General features: G+C 41.2%; 1 long non-coding RNA gene across 3 annotated transcripts in view; it reads right to left on the bottom strand.

The window, feature by feature from the left end:
* Positions 1-21,946, bottom strand: part of LOC148001735 (uncharacterized) — a 226,300-nt gene that overhangs the window by 35,577 nt on the left and 168,777 nt on the right. Inside the window, exon 2 of one of the 3 annotated variants that reach the window (XR_015635581.1) lies at positions 4,800-7,018. The exons of 1 other annotated variant lie outside the window; for it this stretch is intronic. This is a non-coding gene — a long non-coding RNA (uncharacterized LOC148001735). Of the gene's footprint in view, positions 1-4,799; positions 7,019-21,267; positions 21,463-21,946 lie in introns of those variants that run through there. One more of the 3 variants, XR_015635579.1, reaches the window with a different exon arrangement.

Raw genomic sequence — 21,946 nt, 5'->3', positions numbered from 1 at the left:
CAATTCCCAGCAACCACATGGTGGCTCACAACCATCTGTAATGGGATTTGATGCCCTCTTCTGGTGTGTCTAAAAACAGCTACAATGTACTCATATAAATAAATTAAATAAATCTTTTTTTTAAAAAAAAGTTGCTGCTCTTACAGAGAGCCGAATTTCCGTTCTAAGAACTCATGTCAAGTGAGTCACAACTACCTGTTACCCAGTGCCAGAGAAAGGTGTACCATTGTCTAGTCTCTACAGGCACCTGTACTCAAACGCACACATCCACAAATAGACATGCATGTACATATAATTAAAACTTAACAATAAGTTTTTTTTAAATAAGAAGGGAGTATGTGAGTGTAAGTAGAATATTCAGTTGTCTATAGGTTTTTACTTAACAGTAAAAACAAAAATACCCAAAGATCCTGTGCTATTGATCATGTGCTAGAATCAAGTGCTATTGTATCCAAAGTGATGATCCGCATCTGTTGTTGTTGTTTATTTGCTTGTTGTTGGGTTTTTTTAAGTTTCATGTCAGTAGAACTTATCCATCCACTTATCCATCTTCTATGTGGTCCCACCACTGTCCTCTGGAGCTCCATCCCCTACATGCTCCCACCACTGTCTTCTAGATCTCCATCCTCTATGTAGTTCTACCACTGTGCTCCAGAACCTGCTAAACTTCCTCTCTATGGGTTCCCAGTGCTGAGAGCCATGCAATTGTAAACTATCCCAACCAATGCCTTTATATAAAGTTCAAAAGAATAAGGAGAAACAGGATGTTTCTTTTAATAGAGCGATAAGATTGTGTATTATATACACTTCTTTCAATGTGATATCATACTAGTTGAGAAAAATATAAAATGTAAGTATATTTGAGGTCATTGAAGTATAAAGTATAGTAATCTGATGGTCAGTTAATATGTATGTGTGAATTTAATCATAACATGAGGAAGACACGCCCTTATTGTAATTAGATCCTTTTGATATTCTATATAAATCTCTAAGGTCATTATAAGTGCTACTTAGCTATGTATTTGGAGAAATATCGAGTCCCCTACTCCTTGTCTTTACAGAGACTTTTTCTGGGAATGAAACCAGAAAGTAGCTAGATGTAGAAGGAGTGAACGTTTTTCATCTTCTATCTGTAGCCAGCCCGGCTTTCCAGCAAACAGGTCCAACATATAAGACAGGAATACACTCGGAAGCTCTGAAAGTTGTCTTAGGGTGGTTGACTCAATATCTTATGTCTCAGTATCAATAGATATTTCAAACTTAGGAGTTTCAATGCCCTATCATCCCCCTGGCCCCCTGTCGCCAAACCTATTGTATTCACAATCTTTCTCCTCTCAGCTTTATGGAGCAAAAACTTGAGGTCAGTCCTGTTTGTCTCTTACACTTGAAGAATTCATTGAGAAACATTGCAAAATCCACTGTCTAAACATCCCAATGTCTTACTCTTGAAGAGGCTGCTTATTTGAGTCAGTATCACCAGTGGCCTGGAGCCCTGAAAATGCCTCCAAATAGTTCTGGTGGCTCCGTCCTTCATCCCTGCAGAAAGCTAATGCCTTAACACGCAAATAGCCTCCTTGATCAAAACTTGCACTGGCTCCCCTTTCCTCTCAGATTAGAGACCCAAACCCATAATATGGCACATGGACCCCATGGATACCACTCTGTATCAGCTGGTTTTCTGTTACTATAATAAAAAAACCTGACCAAAAGCAACTTAGGGAAGTTTGTTTTGGCTTATAGTTTAGAGGGACCGACTTCATCATGGCTAGAAAGGCAAAACAATAACAGGGGAAACTCACTGGGAGAAACAAGAACCTGGCTGGTATCATTCTCACCCTCACACAAGAAGTGAGGGTTAGGAGAGGGCACAAGAACCGGGTCAAAGCTATAAGCCCTCAAGCCTGCCCCAGTGACATGCATCCTCTAGAAAAGCTTCGCTTTCTAATGGTTCCATAACCTTCACAAATAGAGCCATCAATTAGGGATCAAGTGTTTCAGTACATGGGTCTGTGGAGAACATTTTTCATTCAAACTGCCACACAGTGAAGCTTAACTAAAACTGTCAACTTGACTAAGTTAAGAGTGACCTGGGAGGTTAGTAAAACAACCAGTTGTGTGTCTGTGAGGAAGTTTTCAGAGATGATTGACATATGGGATATAATTGAGAAGACCCAGCCAAGATGTGGAGGCACCATGCATTGTCTGATGCTTTAGCCAGAAAACAATCTCCTTGAAGGTGGAACTTATTATCTGTATTGTTTTTTAGTGTACCCTGAGAGTCTAAAGCAGTGTCTGTCATGTAGCAGGTTCATCTCATTTGCAAAAGAAATGAATAATGAAATCCAGAACCAATGGCTTTAATACCTGTATTTTGTGAAAGTGGGGGTTTATATAATGGGAGTTCAAAAGTGGTAGTATTAAAAAGTCAATGACTTGATTGGTCTTTAGCATTGTAACAAATTGAATCTTTAAAAATTGACATTTCCATAACATATTCAGTGTTATAGAAAGAGCTACCTTACTGCATTGACTAAACGTTTTTCCCTGGATGATTTCTTTAGAGATCCAAAATGAGTCCTAGTGATTTGTTCATTGGACTTATGTTTTGAAGCCTCTTGAAACACAAATGGCCCATGTGTTCTTTATGCTTTCTACTGTCAGTCTGAGTTCCTATAAGAAGGGTAAATGGGGAGAGAAGAAAGAAGGATGGTATATTTTGATTTTAAAAAAAATGATGTGTAGAAAAACAGATCAAAAATCCAAGATGCTACCCAGAGAAGATTAACCTCTCAGAGAGAATCTACTCACACATTTACATATTCAGTTATTTCATAAATAACTCCTATAGGGTTTGGAAGTGTTACATATACACAGATACAATGACCTTGAGTGCTTTGACCCAAAATGATTCGATCACTCATGTAGACATGTGTCTGTTCCAAGAAATAGTCATATTACACCAGAAGAAGGAAGACGTTAAGGGAGAGCTTCAAAGAAAGTCCACTGAGCTCACAATTATAAACCAAGTCTATATACCATAGTGTGGTCTTTGGGCATCATGAGATTTTTCTGTTACAAGTATTCATGATCAGAAATGGTGCTAAATGGAGTTCAGGACTTCATAGATGTATACTGTTATTATTCAAAGATCTTGTATCAAAACTCAAAGCATCTTCAGATGCCTGCCTCACTAACAGATTTCTCTAGAGTTCACCGTATCACTGTTCTTGCTTACATGTTTTCAGTGTTTGGGGAACAAACAGAAAGCAAAACTTGCTATTCCTTCTCAAACTCTCAGAGTACAGTTCATGTACACTTCTTACCTTATTTCATGAAGATTCAGAATGAATAAGAATTTTTTGCAAACAGATGATCCTTGACTTGTGACAAGACTCTGTCCCAATAAATTTCTGGCAAATGAATATATCAGGAAGTCAAATGCATTTTAAGGCACCCAGTCCTACTGGGTTTTTTTTGGGGGGGGGTTATTATTATTTCTTTTCCTGTTGCTGTGATAAAATGCTCTGACAAAAGCAACTTAAGGGAGAAAGGGTTTATATTGGCTCACAGTGCCAGGGTAACGTCTTTCCTGTTATGAATGTTAAGGCAGCAAGAGCTGTAAGTAGCTGGTAACATTACATCTACAACCAGAAAAAAATGAAGTCATACTAGTTCACTTTCTTCATTTTATACACACCAGAGAATGGCACCACCCACAGAAGGGTCTTCCTACATCAATAACTGTTGGGAGCGATGCCCTTGAAGCCCTCCATTATTGATGTTATTATTATGGTTAGAATTAAGTATGACTGGGTTCATGGAAAATCCCCAGCCAGCTGCAGAAGACAAATACAAATCTGGTGGTCAAAATGAATAATAATATACGTCAAGATACCCAATGTGATGACCTGTAACCTTTCTGAAAAACCAACATCCTGTTGACTGATATGGCAAACCTGTGACTTTTCTGACAACCTGTCAACATCAGCCTATTCCCTGACCACACAAATACTGTGTCCTTGGCCTGCATAAATGTTTCTTACTTTCCCCCCTCCCTCTGTTATCCATGTTATGGTATAAATTCAGCCTTGGGGAAAATAAAATTGTCACCTTGATCAGACTCTTGTCTTGGCGTCCTTCTTCGCGTCTCTTGTCCCCCATTCTCTTCCAGGTACCCCCGGACCCTTCACTTACAAATAATCATAATCAAGAAAACCCCACAGAGGCATTCACAGAAGCCCATTTCCTAGGTGGTTATAGATGCTGTCAAGTTGATAATCAATACTAACCATCCCAGCTGCTGAACAACACACTTTGACAACACAGTACACAAGAGCGACCTTTGTTTGTCTTCTTAGTAGTGGATAAGTGGAAATGTCAACACTGTTGCTGCCCAACGTCTCTAGAGTTCTGTGCTGTGTATCTGCAGCCAGAGAAAAGACCAGAGATCAAAAGCTTATCAGGTTAATACTGACTGTGTAGCACTGTTATAGAAAGGTAAAGTTGAAAACCTAGATCTAGACACTATGGTTAAGTTGATGACCATCTGCATAAACATATATGGCAGCATGTGACTTGGCTCAAGACATGACAAAGTGTCAGGGAGAGCAATAGATAGTAATAACAGCAACTACTACTGCAAAACTCATGTCTTCATGGAGATTAGGATAAGACCATATGTGCATATGGTGTATTTGAAGATAATAAGTACTGAAGGGAAAGAAAGCTAGAGACAAAACAGCCACCCTTGTTGGACATTACATCCGTCATCCTGTTCAGCATGTGGAAACTTACTGAATCACCTTCTAAAGACTTTATTTTCTTTCTTTCTTTTTTACAGAACATTTTTTCTCATTTTGGTGTGTTCATGTAACAGTGTGCATGGAGCTATGGAAAGGGGGCCTGTGGAAAGGAAGAGGAAAGGGAGGTTCTCTACAGTTTACAAATCTATCACTTCGCTGAGAACACTGGGAAAGCAAACTGTAGCTGCCTACTCAGGACCTGCACAAGACCAGTTAGTCAAAATCCTAGCATGGGTGGGAGAGGGGCTCAGGAACCTACCCCCAGCTGAGGAGTTGTGGGTTACTGATGGCTGTGGGGGAGATTCTGTTTTCTTCTTCTTCAGAGATGTGGCACCTCAGTGACTACCCACATTCCAGCAGATCGACCCCTACCCAGGTACATGTGGACTCAGTAAAGGAGGAGGTGGAGGAAGAAAGAGAGGGGGGAAGGGAGAGGGGGAGGGAAGGGGAGAGATAGAGAGAGTGAGAGAGAGAGAGAGTGTGTGTGTGTATTTGGGAAGAAAATGGTGGAGGGGATAGGGGAAGAATTAGAGGGAGGAAGGGAATGGATTATATATTTCATCAAATATGTATGTATTATGAAATTCTCAGTTAAAAAATATGGGAATGAAGTTGCCCAAGTCTACAGGATCTAATAAAGCAAAGCAGAAGAGATTCACTCCTCGTCCCTGCAAAGTCCCTGTTTTGTGCCATGCTGTGTGTGTTCTTCGAAGTGTTCCTGTCATTCCACCCACTCTTCCCTCCAACAGTGACTGAACTGAGCTCAAAGAATAGTTGGGGTAGGGGGGTGACCTTTATTGTATTCAACCAAGATATCTTATTAATTTGAAAGAAGTTTGGTCAGAGCTTGGCTTGCTCCTTAATCAAGCCCACAGTGGTTGCAGTTTCCATCAGTGTCTGTCTGTCTCCCACTAGGCTTTCAGCTAAAGAACATTATAGATGCATTTCTCCTTGAGAGCTTTCTAAACATGATCTGCATTCATAGTGTGTGTTTATCAGTCAGGTTCCCTCTTGGTAGTGGCCTTGGAGAGCTTCCATCATGATCCCTGTGAGGTTCTCTAATATCCTCTTCTAGTTCTCTCTCCTGCCCATTTGTTCTGTTTTATAGTCCCAGGGACAAAGAGTTCCTGTATGTTTCCTTCATTCATGCAGCCAGTAGCAAACTAGTTGATATTTCATCATTGGTAAAAACTATTGATGATGAAATAGGTGCCAGCACTCCCAGGGGCTGTCTGTGACAAGGTGGCAGGTGACAAGGAGGATGGAGTGGGTCAAGGACAGTCTTTGACTCAGAGCCTGAAGATGTATTCCTGGCTTAAGGAAGAGCAAAAACCTATTAGTTTTTGAGCTTATATGCTGCAGTAAATGTGTCAAGATACATAAGGCTGTTCTTGTTGATAGAAATGGGTTAGTACCTTGAAAGTGTGAGAAAGAAGAGTGTTTTAACTAACCCATATTGCAGTGAGCATTTCAGGAAGGTAAATCTATTCATACATGCTAGATTAAAAGCCTTAAACCTGATGGCCTTTTAACAGGAGAGGAAAAAAAAAAAAACACCCAAATTCTCTGACATCCTTTGTTGGCATGACAACAGAGAGAAAGGCACCCCTAGGCTGGATAAAGAACCAGATGCTGGCAGCTAGGCAGCTCTCTTTCTGAGATCCCAGGAGAGAGTTCCAGAGTGTACACAGCTCTGTGGGTGGCTCCCTGGAGGCCCTCCATCCCTGCTGTGTGCTTCCTTAGCAAGGCACAGTCAGCCCTGGCTCCACCAGGATGCTCTCCTGCAGGCTGATTTCCTTCACACTCACCTACTGTGACAGCTACCCTGGCTGTCCATCACAAAGTGGCAGACCCTGGATGCCTCAGAGGACAGAAATCTATTGTCTCACTGTTCTGAAGGTCAGAGTCTAAAGTCAAATTTAAGACAGCAGATTGCATCTTTCCTAAGGTCTAGAGAAGGTTGTTTCAGGCCCCCAGGCTCTACTTTGGTTTGTAGATAACTAATTTCCTGTTAGATCTTTACATGTTTGCCTGTTTCTGTGCCCAGTTATCTTCCTTCTTATAAGAACATCATCTGTGTTGAACTTAAAGGCCCGTTGTAGCATAGATTAGAATTTCAGTCTTCTGAGAGCACAGTAGCTGTTTGGTCACAGTTGCGGATGCTGTCCTCATACCTCCCACCACTGTTTTCACTGGGTGTAATGGAGGCAAAGCATCTGAAACAAAAACACCAGGATTCAGGAAGCTCAGCAGCAAAGTTTAGATTCCATTTTCCAAATAGCTGATGACCTAGAGAGGTTAGCTGAGACCTAAGATAGGACAAGATCAGGAACACTTAACACATTTCTTTCCCCTTTGATCTTGTAAAGAAAAATCACTAAACAGATCTTTGCAGAAAAAAAAACTCTGCAAGGTTCAAGACGGCCTTGGATGTACAGGACAGGTGGGCTCATTCTGCTTGGTTGGGTCTGAACAGCCGCAAGGCAAGATCTGCAAAGGATTCAACTCAGGAAGAGCGAATGGTGTTGGTGTTGTGCAATCATCACTCATAGCCTCTTCATCTCCACTTTTGTACCCCAAGAGGCTTACAAAAAGGAAATCATGACTGACGAGTCTTTGAGGCTATGAGCCACAGATATAAGTCACCCCAGTCTCAAGTAACCCACTCAGCCTAAATCAGTGTCCTCTCTACTGTTTGCTGTCAGCGTGACCTTAGGTAACTTAAGGAGCTTTCCTTTCCTGGTTGTTAAATGGTGAGAAATAGCCATGACTTTCATATTTGTTAGGAGGATCACAAATTGTACAATGTAAAAGGTATTGATGATGCCACTTAATAGAGACTCAGTGTGTTGCCTATTGATAATGTTACCGTCATACGAAATCACCAAGTATTATCTTGTGATAGAAGGGTGCTTTAGGTTAGTGGTTTCAACTTTGGCTATTCTTAAGAACTACTGGGAAGTTTTAGCAATAGAAATATCTAGGTTATTAGATAAGATTATCTAGAATATTCTAGTGTGGAGTCTATGCCGAGAGCTCCTAATCTGGATTAAGTATCCCATATGCAAACTATACTGTGACTAATAAAGTATGTCCTCAAGTCACCCAAGCTTCCAAAGGCATACGTAAATAAATATACACGTGCATGCATATAAATATATGTACCTACATTATACATACACTTATAGAGGAAATGCTTCAATGGAATTTCTAGCTGTTTAAATCTCTTTTAGAATGAAGCTGTAAGACAAATCCCATTTCTTACATTCAGTTAGGATATATTCACTTTGACTGTGAAGCAATGCTTAACTTTTGGAAATTAGGAAATTTCATGTGAAGATGCTTTAGTGGGTTGATGGAAATTACCCATCATACTGGTATCAATAAATATACTAGTAACTTAGGGCATTCCAGTACTTTCTGAGCCTTAAGTATCTAATGGTCAGAAGCCTGAATACCCTTTATTTCTGTTCAGGCTTAGTCAATGCACTTTCTGCCTGAACTTCTGTTCTAATTCCAGGGTACTAGGAACCTGGAACTCTAAATTGTTCTTCTATATTATAGATTTGTTATATAATATATTATATGCCCTTCTATAGTATAAATTTATATTATATAAGATCACTGAGAGTTATATAAACAATAACAGTATCAATGGGCAGTACACTAAATGTCTATTAAGTGGTATCATTAAAATTCTTTACTTTGTAACTCACCTTTTCTGAAGTCATTCGTGGCCACATTTAACAATATGAACTTAAAGAGATGAGAGTACAAATTGGGAAATGAATGCAATAGTCTCATACCCTGAGTATCAGTGTATGTTTATCAAGCAACTCATATATAGAAAACAACAACAGATAGTCAAACGAATAGAGTCAAGATTTAAGTTCATTGGAGACCTCTTCAGTATCAGTATCTTCTCCATAGCATACTTCAGCCCTGAGCCTCTTCAGAACTATCCACTCGTTCTGATAGGGGATACTCAGTAATTCTGACTCACCAGTTTCAGACTATGGAACTGGTTGGTCATATGGTAAGATCAGAAGACCATGTGATAGAAGTTCCATCTACAGATACTTACCCACTGTTCTGACAAGGGTTGATAACCCCTATAAGCATTTCTTTGGGATATAGATCGAAGACCAGAGCAAACATGGAAACATATTTGTTGGGTAGAGTTACCACTGACATACCATCATTGCTTGATTCTTTGAACGGGTTAATATTTTGAGTTATTATTTGGTTAACTATTAAGATGACAAAAGCAAGTAGAAAACACAGCCAAGGGGGTTATCGGGTGTGATGGATTGCTCCACTGGTTTTTATAACAAGAGGAAAATGGCCCTTTGTGTGCAGTGCAGTGACCTTGAGCTGCGTTCTACTGACTACTGGTACAACAAACGAGTAAGAAGTTCCATCAGGCACTGTTAGGTGGCATAAGGTTTGTGTACACTGTTCATGTCAGTCTCGGACAGGCTGAACACTAATGAACAAACTCTTTGTCTAGGAAATGCAACAGCGAAAGAGGTGTTCAAACAAAAGAGCTCTGGATGGTCTCCATTGTCGAAAAGCCTTCCAACACTCATTATACACAGCTAAGCTTTCAACTTGGTGTAAATGGCCTGCTCTCCAAGATGCTTGCTAACTTCTCTGGCTTCCATTCTTAGAAACTAAATTTCTTATTTCACTAATACAGATCCTTCCCCTGATCTTTGCCTCTCTTCTGTTTATTAGACTTTAGTTCATTCTTGAAGACATAGTTTGGAAATGACTTACTTCAGAGAATTCTTTCCTGACTCTTGGTCAGGGTTGGAGGAGGGCTTCCTCCTATAAATCCTGACATCTGTCTCCCATTGTTACAGCTGTGAATAGTTAGGTGTCCCCTTCTCCTCTTAATCTAGATGTTTCTTTTAAAAGGATTATTATGTATTAATATTTCCCCATAGCTTAAAATGATGACTAAATGGTTGGGCATGGTGGTACATGCTCATAATCTCAACGCCTAGAAAGCTGAGGTAGGATTGCTGTCAGGTTTTATACAGCCATAGTCATATGTGAGTTTGAAACCAGCCTAGCATACAAGATGAGACTCTATCTCAAAGAAAAGCTAGTGGTGGATAAAGGATTAGATGGATGGACAGATGAAGAAGAATGAACGACTGAATTGTGGACATTTTTCAATTCCCCTGTGGTATCCCCTGACTTGGTCAACCCACGATGTCAAAATGTGGGTAGGATGGAATGAGAATAACTTGTATTAACAGTTGCATCGCGGAGTTATTAAAAGTGCTTTGTTGTTCTGGTGTTGCATATCTGCAGTCATGGAAGCAGAGAAGTAATGGCCTCACAGCAGATTATGTTTCTCTTACATGGCGATTGGAAATAAGATGACTATGGAGCCGAGATTAAGTTCAGTACTCCAGACCCTTCCTCTGGAATCATACAAAGGTTATACTGAAGGATTTTTAAGGGTATAAGAAGATGACAAGGAGATGGTAAATGGAGACAATAAGCAATGCCAACAATTTTTTGGAAGATGGGCAAGGAAAACACTGGTAGCAACGACCAACTAGAACTGTAGAAATTGAGAGCTGAGCATGTAGGGAGAAGACCAAGCTTCAGATCCTTATACAGGCTTGGGAGTTGTGAGTTTTTTGTGAGGGATATAGGTTGGGAAAGCTGAGAAAGAGTGATTATTTTTCTAAACAGAATCTAGAGCAACACATTCTCTACTCACCCTTCAGAAAAAGATGAAAATCCTTAATATACTCTTGGAAACAATAGTATTTCCTCTCAAAAGGAGCTGAATTCAAGTACTCTGGATTTAGGGAATTACTCCCAGGATAGCGGAGGCTCTAGACTGAATTTCAAAATAATTACGCAAAAGCTTGAAGGCTGAACTATACAGCTCACTGCACCTTTGTCCATTTTGGTAATTGTGGCAGTTTGAATAGGTACAGCCCCCACAGACTCATGCGTTTGAATGTGTGGCCCATAGAGAGGAGTACTATTATGAGGCATGGCCTCACTGGAGTAGGTATAGCCTTGTTGGAGGAAACATATCACTGTGGGGACAGGCTTTGAAGTCTCCTATGCTCAAACTATGCCCAGTGTGGTACATAGTCTCTCCATGTTGCCCTTGGTTCAAAATCTAGAACTCTTGGCTCCTCCAGCCCCATATCTACCTGCACACTGCCACACTTCCCACCATGATGATAATGGACCAAACCTACAACACTGTAAGTCAGTTAATTAAATGTTTTCTTTTATAATAATTGTCGTGATCATGGTGTCTCTTCACAGCAATGAAACTCTAACTTAAACACAGAACTTAATCAGATTTGTGCCACATTCTACCTAGATGGAATTTAGTTACATGTTGCATATAATTATGAGTTGACAGCCACTCATGAGCTCACAAAAGCTGTAGTTACAAAATCAGATGAGCTTAATTTCTAGCATAGATGGTGAGGTGCTCTCCAGGCCCCTCTCTTTGATGAGGAACTTTTGCAGTAAAAAGCTGCTGTGGGAGGGACAATCACACTCTTTGGAGCATGTTTCCTCTGGTAGGATAGATGGCCCACACCTGTATACATACAGATAACCGGAAGCAGAGCCAGGTGAGCCTCTGTGAGTTCAAGGCCAACCTAGTCTACATAGTGAGTTCTAGAACAGTAAGGGCTACATAAAGAGACCCTGAGGTGGGGGAGAGAGATATTATTTTCCTGGGAAAAAGTCACAATAGGTAATGGAAAGATCAAAGGGAAAGAAGGTATTGCTTTGGACGAGAAGATAATATATTTATATTTTTGTTATATCTGCATTGTAGAAGACCTCAGATATAATCCAGCTTATTAATAATAATACCTAACAACATGAAGAGAGAGATGTGGAGAATGAAATCTGAATGCATGACACACCATCGTGGGAGAGACTATATATTTTTAACAACTTTTCCATTTGTTCTTAAACTATGCGAGTTTATTTTTTCAAATATTTGTAATAATGATTCATATAAGTATATCCTAAAAGGTTTTTTTTTTAAGGTTTAAGATGGAATGTAGGCAAAAGGCAGAAAAATGCGAGAATCATCTGGAGTTAGGTGACTGACGTACTGTAGAGTAAGATGAGGGAATCGTCAGAGGTTCAGGCATTGGAGGTGATGACAGCCGGAAACAGTGGGACTATGAGGAGAGGTGTAGGAAGTCTTCAGGAGGTGAGTGCATTAGTGAGGACAAAAGAGAACGTACACCCCAGCTCTGCTTTAGGGATCTTCAAAATACTGTGAAATGCACTCAGAGTTCATGAGACAGTGAAACACTATTAAAACCAAAACTGAGGTCAAAGAGAATTGAACTGAAATGAGAAGGGTACTGGATTTATCAACTTCGAAGCTAGTTCCAGAAGATAATGGCACATGCTTTTCAAATACTGAGTAAAATTTAAACTCTACCCTATGCTTGAGTGTGCATGTACACTATCATATCATATGAAAGCGGGAGGTTTCCATTTACACATAAAATCTCAAAGATACTTATTGCCCTTGTACTCTTTCTTAGAAAGTTGCTAAAAGTTATTTCCCATAAAGGAAAGGAATGAATAAAAACTAGTGGCAAGAATGTAAAGTCCAAAAGGCAAGGCTCGGATAAGAAAAGAGGCAAAGGACAAATTTAGAATCATGGTGAAAAGAAGGTTCAAAAATATAGCTATTCACCAATATATTATATTAATTATATTATATTATATGTATTCATACATATACATACATACCTATGAACCACAAAAATTACTAATATGGCAAAATAGTCATAAGGATACAATAGTGGCACCTACATCTTGGCTGAACCCAATAGCTGTCTAATTGGACTTAAAGCCTACTCGACAGGAAGGAAATCATGCCTGGTACTGGAAACCCAACAAATACATGGGGCTACTGATGTCATGGATTTTAGAGGAAAACCTACAAGTACTACACTACTACCCAGCATAATTTCTAACTGAATTCTAAGATCTTATACCCACAGATAAACGTAGCCCTTGTTCATAAACATGCTTCTCTTTGCAACAGACAAGAGACGATTGTAGAAAAACCACAGTTTGTCAATTTGTGCAAAGAACAACTGATCATGAGGTGCCCAACCTCAACAGATGCTTGTACAACACGACTCCTGTGCAAACGGCTCCGGAAGTTCTGTAAGAGCCAGAGAGCTAGAGAGTCTGCTGTCCAACTATGTCTCCTAGAAATGACAAAGTAGTTCTATCCACGATACCAAAATAATGTGACTGCCTACATGACCTGATGAGTGACAACACCAGTAGACGTGCTAACACAGAAGAGAGAAGTCTCGTTAGGCTCCACCTCTAGACAAAGAGCTACAGACAACTATGGAAGACTCAGAGTGGGAGACTTAATCTGCCCATGAGATGAACCTCTTCATTAGTTATCCAGAGTGGTCAGCTCTGAAATCATACATACAAGCAACACTAAAGCAGACTCAGTGGGCAGTATTAATAAACCTCTATGTTGGTGTACACACACACACACACACACACACACACACACATCAAAAACAACTAAGAAACAAAGTCATGAACTTGAGAGGGAGTGGAAGGTCATGGGACAAGTGAGAGGGAAGAAAAGGGAAGGGGAAATGATGTCATTGTATTTAAGATAAATAATCTAAAAATGAAAGAACAATCACAAAAAGAAAAATATAGCTTTCGTGATATACTTAACAATAATGAGAGGAAACGACACTGAAAATGAAACAACTAATCTATGGAAACAATGATTAATTCTATGGAATTAGAAAAATCTAGGTGAGTCAATGCGGTGATAATCCCGTGTGGGCCCAGCTGTGATGTCTACTAATATACCAGCTGTGTTGTCTATTAATACCAGCTGTGATGTCTACTGATAGACCACAGCAATGTAAGGCCTGAATGTTGGTACAAGTGCAATCTGTGATGTGAACAGTATTATAATTTAAATCCTTACCTTCCCACAAAGGCTCATGTGTTAAAGGTAAGGTCCTGCACCTGAACTTCTATTGGGAGCTGCTGGAACCATTAGGATTTGGAGTCTACTTGTAGGAGTTTACTTTAGCAGGGTCATGCCCTTGACAAAGTACTAAGACTTTGACCCCCTTCCTGTCAGTCTCTCCTTTTTGTCCCTTTGTTTCTGGCAGGTAAAAGACCTCCTCGGGCTTACACTACCACTGTGTCACACTGTCTTGACGTAGGCTCAAAGTCAGTGAAGCCACCCAACCATGAACTAGAACATTCTGAAACGGGGCCAGTGCTTCATCCTAGTTAACAAGAGCTAGCAAATGGATCTGGCATGAGTTTGTAAGCACGTGAAAAGGAATGATTAGCAGATTATTTTCTATGGTAGGGAATCAGTTGCCAAAAGTTTAATAGTCAAGTGACAGCAGTTTAAACCAGGTGTTGCAACTCTCATATATACATTTTAGCACCCAGAAGGACTATGGGAAACTGGGGGGGGGGGGCAGCCTGGGCTACAATGTGAGACCCTGTCTCAAAAGAGAAACAAAAAGAAAAAAAGAAGGAAAGGAAAGGAAGCAGCAATATAATATTATCTAGTAAACTGAAGTTTGTAGTTATGACTACATTTTGGATTACAGAGAGAGATTAATGATGCAGTTAAAAATCAGTTTTAAAATATGAAGCAAATTATGTACGAGGAATTTTGACATTAAATAACTATATTTGGGCGTGATCATGTAGAAATCTGAACCTAAGTGCATATTTGAGAAGCATTTGCAGATGGGCTCCCATCTCCTACCACCTCCTGTATGTTCCCTGGAGTTTGCTCATTAACTTCCCTGAGAGATCCAGGGTACTTTCTGGTCAGTGAGAGCTTGGTTGGTTAGAACAGTTTGGCTACCCCTACAGTGTGTGTGCTACAAAGCCAGAGTACTGGATTGAGGCAATGTTTACTCGAAGGTCAGAGGACATTTATACTTCTCATAAAATACTCCTTTGTCTGTCACACTGTAGCACTATGTTCTAATGGGATATTTTGCCAAATAGCCAAGAGTTACTTATAGGTTAATGATTGTCCTATACTGATGGAAACTGAGTGTAAGTCATTACCAAGAATGAGGAAGTCCAGTAAATGGGGGCAACATGTCCACATCTCGACTCTGAATGAGGAAGTCCAGTAAATGGGGGCAACATGTCCACATCTCGACTCTGTCCTTCAGACCTATCAACAGAAATCAGATGGACAGTTCTAAATGGGCCTTGTACAGTGCTTAGGAGAAGAATTTAATCATTAGACAAGTCAATGATTAAAAAAAAATAGTTTGAAATCTTGGCTGTCAGTGTGAGAAAATTGGTTTCCACCTTCTTCTATTTAAAAGGCAAACTCTGATAAAAATGCATGAGGAGCAGGAAATGAATCTGGTTTCATACCAAGAGCTAAATCGTCCAGCCTGATCTAATTGTTCCAGGAAAAGTTCAATGCCATGGGGAAATGAGGAACGGCCAGAGAAGCAAATTAGCCTTTTCCAAAATGACTTGGCTTACATGTTTTAAGCTAAAAATAATCTACTCTTGTCTTTTCTCTTCCTATCTGAAAGTGTGGCCTACTTGCCATTTAGTCAGAGGAACCTACGTTAGCTCTTGAATCTACTCATTAAAAACTCAATGTATATTTTTAAAAGTTGCAGTTTATTGATTGGGGTTAGGCACCCCATGATCACTTATATTCTGCATTTTGACCAGTTGGGGTTTTCTGTAATGGTTTGAGCGATTAGGGAGGCAGCCGGTTCGAAATCTGAACCACGCCCTGAAGGGAGACTAGGATGAGACCACCTAACAAGGGGGAATCAGGTGCGCTGTTGTATCGACCAATCATATTTTGACACAAGGGGTTAAGCAAAAAGAAGCTTCTTTGACGAGGGGTGAGAGCTATGCTTATCTGAGAGTATGAGGATACATATTTAGATTGCAGTTAGAAATTATACGGTTTAGGAAAGTGAGTAGGTTCTCCTCTAAGATCTATGACCTTATGAGCCAAGCGAAATTGCTTGGGTTTATCGAACCAGGCATGATTTCCCTCTTGCTACATACATCTCCAACAGAATCCCTAATCATGAGGCTCATGGCGGTGGGTTCAGGGTGGAAGCCGAGAAAACTCACTGCAGATATGGAAGCTTAAAAACGAATGCTTTATTTCCTGAGCGCTCAGGGATACGGTCAGTTTGAGGCCCGATCCACGTCCCTGAAAGGAGAAGGTACAACATTTTTATAGGATGGGACCACAAAGCAAGAGGGGATCTGGGTTGGCTGTTGTATTGACCAATCATTTTGATACAAGGGATGAAGCAAGGATGTTAATGTTGGTGACCGGCCTTATGCGGTCACCTGATTTCTGGGTCCTCGAGTCAGCTGTTCCCTCTGGACTCTGATCTGGCTGAACCCAGGGCCTTGTGCTTGCTAGGCAAGCACTCTGCCACTGAGCTAAATCCCCAACCAGGAACTTAGAGATAAGAGAACAAAGGAGCTGGCAAACAGCTCATAGTCATTTGAAGACAAGCAACACATTTACAACTTGTGTGCCTTAGTTTAGACACAGGGATAACTGCAACTTCCCTCGTTACATCCTCTGCTGGTAAACAGACAGACATGAAACACCCGAACCAGCAGGATAGGAGTTGGGTTCCAAGGCCTGGGAACATGAGCTCAGTTGTGATCCAGTTGGCAGGGCAGAACTTGTTCCTGAGATGGCTGGACTCAAGCCACTGTCTCCTAACTGGAGAAAGAGAGGGATGGGAAGAGTCAGGGGACCATTTGCGGGTCTGTAGTCATCTCGATGTCTCTGCTGAAGATGCTTGGGCTAGGAAAACCACTCAGTCAGGTGAGTGCTTGCGTTGTAAGTTTGATGTGTTGAAGCCTGGTGTGTTGGTGAAAGTTTGCAGACCCAAGAGCTGAGACTCACACATCTCTGAGGCCAGCCTTGCCTACCTCCAGGCCAGTGTGAAAAAAAGAAAAGAAAAAGAAAGTAGTTGATACCTGACCTGCGGGGTGACATTAAAGGTTGTTCTCTAACCTACAAACACACACACACACACACACACACACACACACACACACATGTGCATACATGCATACACACACATCAAGTGTAGATATCAAGCTTAGGATCCTCACTTGACTGAGTGGAGGATTATGTTCCACAAAAAGGAAACAGACAAGGAATAGGGGAGCCTTTTCAAGGCTTAACCATTTTGAGAGAGGAGCTACAGGGAATGGTTGGTAAGGACCCCTTCCAATCCAAAACTCAATGAAGGAATTAAAGAGCTGCATATTACAGGTTGAGGTGCAAATGGGCATCAAGTTTTTCTGAGATCTAAGAAGCAAACCCAGAGAGGGATGCTTGTTCTAGTACAGCCTGAAGGACAGAGGATTCTGTTTGTTGGGATTTCTTGTCCTAGGTGCAGGTGCATTCTCTGACTTAAGCAATAATCACTTCCCTGACTCACACCAGGTAGACAGCCTTTGAGTACAGTTACTGCTGTGCCATTGTTGGAATCAAATTACTAAAAAGGTCAGCACTATTAATACATGTCTTGAGAAGAGTAAACATGTCAGACAGAAAATCCATGAACCTCAGGGGCCTTCCTCCAAAGCTTTCTCCACTGCGTCCACTTCGCACTCATTGGCTCCTAAAAGCAAAACCACCAATGGGAGCTTGCAAGACAGAGGGTCATGTAGGCCCTTCCTCCTGGACCGATGCTCTTAACTTAAACTACTGACCCCCTTCATGACGGAAGGGTGTCTGTCTCACTGTATCAGAGTAGTTGCCCTGATGCCTTCACAGATACTCAAGTGTACAGGTGCAGACAGTGCAGAGAATGAGTGCCCATTAGAGAAGTCCGTGGGCCTGGGGCAGTCTTCACATTATAGGGGTGATTTCCAAGGCCCTTTGTAATCATAAAGGTCTCTGATTCTAAAGGAGGCCCTGACAACATATCGATGTGTTCTATATTTTATTTTACTACTCATAATTACTAAATATAGTTTCCAATGCTGTTTAGAAATGCAGCAAAGGAAAAAACTAGAGAGTTAAAAAGTTGGGAAGAAGGAGAGGAGGAGAGGAGAGAAGGAGGGAGGAAGGAAAAAGGAGGAGGAGGAAGTTTTCTCTCCCTCTCCCTCTCCCTCTCCCTCTCCCTCTCCCTCTCCTTCCCTCCTCCTCCCCTTCCCTTTCCTCTCTCTCCGTCTCTCTCTGTCTTTCCCTCTCTCCCACTCTCCCCTTCTCCCTCCCTCCCTCTCTCCTTCCTTCCTCCCCTCCTCTGTGTGTGTGTCTGTCTGTCTGTTCCTGTGTGTCTCTGAGACAGGGTCTTATTGTATATCCCAGGCTGGCCTGGAACCCCCAAACCTCTGGCGTCCACCCCATGACTGTTGGATCACTGACATGTATCACCATGCCTGCCAATCTCCTTACTGTTGTACTTTTTCTAACTCGTCACACTCTTCTGGAATGTAGCATTACCTACCTGTTTCCAAGATCTATATGAAATAACATTTACTTCATAAAATCATCGATCATCCCACTCTCTTATTGTCGTTCCTGTAATTGATCAAACAAGAATTTACCTATGACTTGGTGTGAATACAGACCTGTGTATTGTTACACAAACTGATCTCAGCTCCAATCAGACTGTTTTCTGAAATCATCATAGCACTTTTCCTATGCTAATACTTGACTTCCTGTTTATACGTAAGGCATGCATTATCCTCCAGTGTAATTAGAGTGCACTTATTTTCCAGTTGTAGTACAAGCCTAACACCATACTTTGGACATAATAGGTGCATAATGAGCATTTGGAGAATGACAATAGATGTGCTAACCACTTCCAATTGTTGGCCATTAAATAATAATAAATACTATTATCTCTAAAATCATAATGTAATTGAATGAAGAAATACAAATTGATCTATAAAGATTCAATTACATAAGACCTTTGGGGATAATGTTTGCTGCCTGTATCTCTATTACTACTGTGAATAAATAATTTTATCTCTTTAAAAATATAGGATAAGTGAAGCAAAATAGCAACCCGGGCTCTCATAAACTACATAAACTAATCCAGCAGCATTAGCCACAACACTGTCCTATAAATCAAAGATTCTGAGAACAGCTGAGGATCACAGAGATACCAAAAACAGCCTTGTAAATTCTCAGCCTTGCTTGTGAGCATGTGCATGAGGACACACACACACACACACACACACACACACACACACACACACACACACACACACACAAATAGCTCTATAAATAACGGCTACAGACAAAAGCCAAGTTCTGCAAAGCATGAGAGAAAGTCAAGGAGTTACCTAACTGACGTTCTGTGTGCAGACCTGGGAACAGGGGACATTGGAGATCAGATCCATTGGTTGGGGGATTTCCTTAACTATGATACATTAAGCCCTAATGACTCAGATGGCAGATATGACAGATAACTGAATCTTAACTCCTTGAAAGGGACCATGGGCAGGGACTGGAGAATGTTTGCTGTACAGCATGAAGACCCAAGTTCAGATCCCCTACATAGTTTCTATCCCCCTATAGATGGGCAGGTCAGCATGTGCCTGTAAGCCTAGTGTTGGTAGGAAGAGACAGCAGGTTCCTAGAACTCACTGGCCAACTGTTCTAGCAAATGGCATGAGTAAATGGATGGGTAGTAGATACATGGAATTATAGATAATTCTATATGAAGTTGATACTATGCAAAAACAATCAGAATAGGGGCACAGAGACCGGAAGACTTAAGAATATTTTTTGACTTGTCTTTTTGAACAGAAAAACATTTGAATAGAGATCCGAGCAGGTTAAAGGATGGAACCATAAAAATATCTGCTGAACAACATCCTACAGTGAAAGAATAAATCACGTTAAGTTCAAATGCCCGAGAAGAGTCCTGGGTGTGTTTATGTAATGAAAAAGATCCCCGTACAGGCTGAGCTGAAGGATAAACAGGAAGAAATAAAATTGGAGAAGGAAGCAGAAATGCAATTATGCCCCAACCCAGAGTGATTTAAGTTAGATAAGTTACGTTTAGAGAGTGAATTAACCAATGACGTGTGTGTGTGTGTGTGTGTGTGTGTGTGTGTGTGCGTGTGTGTGTGTAGACCAGACTAACCTCAAACTCACAGAGATCCCCCTGTCTCTGCATCTCAAATTCTGGGATTAAAAGCATTCACCATCATGCCAGGTTAAAACATTCCATGTTATTTCTCTGAGTTTAGTGACCAGAAAAGACTGAGAGAAGGAAAAACTGAAAAATCTTTCTTCTAAACCATGGTCTGCCCTGGAGCGACTGAACACCAAGAAAAGTGGCAAATAACAGTAGCAGTGAAGAGATAGGTACCCCATATGTGGAGACTGTGCTTGTTGGGGGAAACTGGCAAAAGCAAGTTCAGGAAGAGAGTGTTTACCTTGGCCCACAGTTTGAGGTGGTACAGTCAGTCATGGCAGTGAACACATAGAAGCAAGAGTGAGGCAGCTGGTCATGCTGCACTCACAGTTGGGGATCCCTTGCTCCTGCGGCCCTTTGTGTACAGTCTAAGACTTCACCCAGCCCATGAGATAGAATGGCACACATTCAAAGTGAATCTTCCCTTCTTACCCAAACCACCCTTGAAACCACCCTTACAAACAACCATGGATGGTTCTAAATTCAGAGGAAAGGTTACCTTAGGAGAGCAGGCGTGGGGTCTAAATACTAGAAGATACTGGATTCCCCCATCTTAGTTAGGGTTTTATTGCTGTGAACAGACACCATAACCAAGGCAACTCTTATAAGGACCAACATTTATTGAGGCTGGCTTACAGGATCAGAGGTTCAGTCCATCATCATCAAAGTGGGAGTAGGGTAGCATCGAGGCAGGCAGATCTGAGAGTTCTATATCTTCATCTGAAGGCTGCTGGTGGAAGACTGACTTCCAGGCAGCTAGGGTAAGGTTCTTAAGCCCACATCCACAGTGACACACCTACTGCAACAAAGCCACACTTCCTAATAGTGACACTCCCTGGGCTAAGCATATACAAACCACCACACCCTGCACTAATGAACAGCCCAGATTCCCCTCCCACTACAGTTACTTAGGTCCTGGGTCTCCTGCTCCCTGCTCCTTCCCCATTCTCATCTGTATGTTTTTTTTCCCTCTTACTTTCTTTTGTTTCTTTCCTTTGACATACTCCTTGCCTTGATCTCTTCTCCCTTTTTCTCACTTCCTGCTCATTTTCTCTAGCAAGTGGAACCCCATTTCTTTATTTGAATTCCCGCACTTAAGATATCACATGACTTAACATGGCGCCGGCCTCCTCTTACTTAGAAAATAAAAACTTTCTCTCAACTCTCAGGATTACTAGTGGATTCTTGCCCATCACCTGGGCTCACCATCTGTTGAACCCCCACTCTCTGCTTACCTTTGTTCCTTCCCCTGACTCTGGTCAGCCCCACTCTCTGAGGAGTATTGTTAGTACATCATCCAGCAGAGAGAAGAGGTACCTCTGCTCCACACATTCAGGAAAAAGACAAATTCTGCCTTACTGGACTGGGGCCATGACGGTCTTCCATGAATGATGGGCGAGGACGAACAGCAGCTTCACTCCTGCAGTATCCTAGTGGGAAAGATTCATTGTCTCCATGCTGAAGGACATGCCACCATCCTCACAATGTCTGTCACATGGGGGTTGCTTTGCAAGTGTTCATGGGTGTCAAGAATGTGCTATTGTTGTTATCCTAGCTCTCTTGAGGACTCTAGAGTGAATGCTCACACATTAAGGAACATCTCAGAGTTGTTCTTCTTTTTATTTTATTTTATAAATTCAAGGGGAAAGCTGTCTCATTGTGTTCTGCAGATAAAGATTCAAACAGCAGCGCAGAAACTGTCTTGTGTGTTCTTGTTGAAGAAAAGAAAATGTGACAGATAAGATACAAACAGTATCGCCTCAGACGATATTTCCAGACAAAAATCAACAAAAGAAAGATCTGGAAGTCACCATGGAAATGACAAAGTAGTTTACGTCTCTAGACGTCGGTCGCAGCAGGTTCTCACATTTTCTCTCCATTACCATCTTAAGTAAACATCTGTGCGCATTCTTC

This window comes from Rattus norvegicus, chromosome 13 (assembly GCF_021556685.1).
Source record: "Rattus norvegicus strain SHRSP/BbbUtx chromosome 13, alternate assembly SHRSP_T2T, whole genome shotgun sequence".
NCBI classification, from domain to species: Eukaryota; Metazoa; Chordata; class Mammalia; order Rodentia; family Muridae; genus Rattus; species Rattus norvegicus.
The sequence above is the reverse complement of the archived record's forward strand: the minus strand, read 5'-3'. Positions and strand labels throughout refer to the sequence as shown.